The sequence below is a fragment of the Mus pahari genome, chromosome 13, assembly GCF_900095145.1.
Source record: "Mus pahari chromosome 13, PAHARI_EIJ_v1.1, whole genome shotgun sequence".
In the NCBI taxonomy this organism is placed as follows: Eukaryota; Metazoa; Chordata; class Mammalia; order Rodentia; family Muridae; genus Mus; species Mus pahari.
In genome coordinates, this window is record NC_034602.1 from 3,744,055 (window position 1) to 3,748,399 (window position 4,345).

The 4,345-nt window shown below is 44.0% G+C and overlaps 1 pseudogene; it reads left to right on the forward strand.

Annotated features, from left to right (window-relative positions):
• The first annotated feature begins 2,375 nt into the window (after positions 1 to 2,375).
• LOC115065275 lies at positions 2,376 to 2,494 on the forward strand (annotated as a pseudogene).
• The last annotated feature ends 1,851 nt before the right edge of the window (positions 2,495 to 4,345 follow it).

Sequence of the window (4,345 nt, forward strand, 5' to 3'; positions counted from 1 at the left end):
ATATAGTATTAGCACCAGAATGAGCAAATTGTGTTTTTCTTTCCTCAAAGTCAACAGGATGTTACTTACCCTGCCAAATTTAAATTGTTTCAGTTCATTACTTGGTGGTACAGTTAGAAGTGGTAGTAGTGAATTTGCCCAGGAATTCTCGATCCTACATCAGCGAGTCAGTCAGAAGCCATACACCACTATTCTATGCTTTCAATATGACACATTTGAGATGCTGTTGGAATGTGTTTCTCATATCCATGTCTTCTGTAAATAAATATTTATGTGGAGCAAAGGCGTGCATTCACATGCTTTTTAGCATGCTGTGATCTGCCTTGTATTTTAGCCTGGCTTCTGTCATAATGCAGAGTACTTCACTTTCATTAGGGCACCAAACCACCCAGTTAAATTAATCTTCCTGCCAATACTACAAGAGACCTTAATGTATAAAATAAAATTACTTTGTGGAGAGTTCCTTTTAATAATTCTAGTTATCCAGATCACTTTCCAGATTGTGTTTTTATCAAATGAGCTATGTCCAAGCAATTACAGACTACTTTATGTGACTTATTTCACATCTCTTACAAATTTGAGTTTGCTGCATAGAAAAATAATGGTATAATTGAAGAAAAAGAAGAAAAAGAAGAAGGAGGAGGAGGAGGAGGAGGAGGAGGAGGAGGAGGAGGAGGAGGAGGAGGAGGAGGAGGAGGAGGAGGAGGAGGAGGAGGAGGAGGAGGAGGAGGAGGAGAAGTAGCTTCCCACAAAGGCAGATGTCCCAGACCTACTCTGCCACCAGATACCTGACATTAAGGTATGAACTCTACCAAAAGTTGTATGTATATGTATATGAGAGGAGATGACAGAGAAGATAGTTATTTAGAATCTATAGCACACTGTTCATTTTCATTTTAATTATAAAAACAAGACAAAAGTATAACAAATTATTAATTTCTGTCCACTTTAAGCTTAATGAAGAAAAACATCCCAATTTCATACTATGGAATCCAAAGACTTTAAAAATCTTAGCACTACATTGTAAAAGCATTCATTTGTTTACACTCAATTTAATCTCAGCCCTTTCACAATATATTTTTTAAAATATGAAGACTTAAACTATTCTCTTTACAGGAAGTAGAGACTATCACAAAAAAAGTGGAGCTGGATAAAACACAGAAAATAAGAATGATGGGAAGTCTAGTTCCAGTGGCTACATCTACATCAGAGTTCCTGCATGTGTGGCTCAGGAACATCATGAGAGATAGTCAGAAAGAATGAAGGAAGTAGAATACCAGGAAATCAAACATGAAGCAGTCTCGCCTAGAAATGGCCACACAAACAAAATTGGAACACTAGTGATACTAGTGCACATATTTATGAGGAAGGGGAAATTTCTCACAGGGTTCTACCCCTAGACAAAACAGAACAAAGCAAAAACAAGACAAAATAAAAACAAAACAAAACAAAGAAACTATAGGCAACTAATGATTTCTAGGAAAAGAATTAGTCTCTCTTGGAAAAGAGTCCCCTTATTGGTTGTCCAGTTTAGAGTGGTTAACTCTGAAACCGTATATCCCGAAACAACAACAACAACAAAAAAGTGAACTCAGTAGTCTGTATCTACAAATTTGCACACACACACACACACACACACACACACACACCAATAATAATAATGATACAAGAGACTATCAACTTTTGAATGGGACGAACAGAGAAGGGTGCCTTGTAAGAGCTGGAGGAGGAAATGGATTTAATTCTAGTTGAATAAAAAAACCTGTCCCTAAAGTTCAGTGCAGAGGCTGAAGGAATGACCATCCAGAGACTACCCCACTTGGGGATCCATTCCATAAACAACCACCAAACCCAGACACTATGGCAGATGCCAACAAGAGCCTGCTGACAAGAGCCTGATATAGCTGTCTCCTGAGAGGCTCTGCTCTGCCAGTGCCTGGAAAATACAGAAGTGGATGCTCACAATCATCCATTGGATGGAGCACAAAGTCCCCAATGAAGGAGCTAGAGAAAGGACCCAAGGAGCTGAAGGGATCTTAAACCCCATGGGAGGAACATCAATATGAACTAACCAGTACCCCTAGAGCTCCTTGGAACTAAACCACGAATCAAAGAAAACACATGGTGGAACTTGTGACTCTAGCTGTATATGCAACAGAGGATGGCCTAGTAGGTCATCAATGGGAGGAGAGGCTCTTAGTTCTGTGAAGGCTCTAGACCCCAGTATAGGGGAATGCCAGGACCAGGAATGGGAGTGGGTGGGTTGGGGAACAAGGGACAGGAGGGATAGGGGATTTTCAGAGGGGAAACTAGGAAAGGGAATAACATGTGAAATGTAAATAAAGAAAATATCTAATAAAAACAAAAACAAAAAACCTGTCCCTAGAAGCATTGCAAGTGACATGTGAGTTAGTAGGTGGCAGAGAAGAGAAAGGCTTTGTCTATGTTTGGTGTTCTGACCTATGAACATATGAATGATCAGGAGCCAAATATTCTCGGAAGAAAGTGAGCCTGAGATGAGGGCCAATCCTGTGCCACCCATACCCTAATGAGCTCCCAGGTCAGGGAGCAAACCAGAGACTAGAAGAACCCTGCCTGGGACTAAGGGCTCTGGATGGGAGTGAGTCCAAGACAGATGACCCTTACATGGGAACATTCAGGCAGACCAGGTGAGAAGTGAGCCCAAGGTGACCACCAGACTGAGTGCCATGGGGCCTGAGCAGGGAGATGCCCTGAGATGGTCACCAGTAGGGTACCATGCTGGCCTGGAGTAGGGAGACAGACCACGCCTGAAAGGACCCTGCTGGGCACCATAATACACAAACAGGTCCTAGAATTCCTGAGATCATTCCTGAGATGACCCCAGATATTCGGCCACCCTCAGTCACACTAAAAAACAAGTACTTGGTGGAGAAATGGAAGAGAAAGAAACAGAAAGAAGTAGGCACAGTGAAGAGAGGCAGAACTGAAGACTCGAGGGCAGTGATGGACATCCTGATGTGAGTAGTGATGCCACCTGAGACCATGATGGGTTTCTGGACTGTGCTGCCACCAGGGGAATATCTTGGTCCATGGCCCTGCAGCAGCAGGGTCTTTAACCACCAAAGGCCAGGACAATATCCCTGATCTGGTCCCTGGTCTGAGCTTCTATCTGGGACTTATTGATATCTGAGGGCTGTGCAGAAGTGGCCCTACCCCTTATATGCGCATTGTAGGAAATCTGGCCCTGGAGGCATGAGAGCAGAAGAGCTGACACCACCCCTAGCATGCTGTGGTACTCAGGAGAACTGCCTGCATGTTTTAGGCCTTGCAGGTAAGCTGCTCCTTTTCCAGGATATGAGAGCATGGGAGACCTGAGCCTACCACTCATTTCTCAAGCAGTGGCATGGACAAGGCAGAAATGATCTCCTCTCCCCTCACTCCTCATCACCTGAAAGAGGCAGAATATCTGGTCCTGTTGTCATGAAAGCATGAAGCTGACCCTGCCCCTCACTTGCTGAAGTAGAGTTGACCTTGTTGGTAGAGGCATGAATGACCTGGCCCTGAGAGTGTGAGCTTGGAAGAACTTGCCCTGTGAGGTGATATGGGTGAAGGAGAGGTGAGTCCAGTCCCCTACAACTCCCCCACCTCCACCACCAATGGCAGATAGAAGATCTAGCCCTAGGTCAGGAGAGCAGGAAAGCTGTCCCTGCTCCTCAATTGCTTGCACTACTTGGGAAAGTAGGCCCATTTTCTCTCCTGGGCAGCAGAGTAGAACTGTCCCTGGTAACAGGGGTGGCTGGTGAGCCATCCCCAGAGGGCATGAAAGTGGGAGAGCCAGCAGGTTGAACAGGTCAGGTACCTCGCAGGTCCAGATCTAGGGTTTAAATTACCCCACCCTAACATCTAACATCTACCCCATCAGTGAACTGTTGGAGTGCATAAAGAGGCCTGTCCAGTCCTACAGATCCAAAACTACAGTATCTCCACAGCACAGGACAACAAGAGCAGATCCAAGAGGAGTCCCAGGGAGATTCCAGTATTGATGAAATAGTAGCAGCTAGAGGCCTCTTACCAGACCAATGAATCACTGCAATAAACATTTGCAAACAAAAAAAAAAATTGTGGACAAAAGGGTTTACTGTAGGATACAATGTGACACATTACAACTTCCATGAGAAGACTGTTTTTTTCTTTGTTGGTGGGAGGTAGCGGGGGGGGGGGAGATGAGAGGGAAGTTTTTAAAAATAATTACTCTCAATAATTTCATTTTAGCTAATTTAATTCTATTTAAAAGGTTGTTATAGTCTCCCACCCAAGTACCAACACTACTGAGCTTCCGAGAAGAGACAAAGTCGGGCATGTT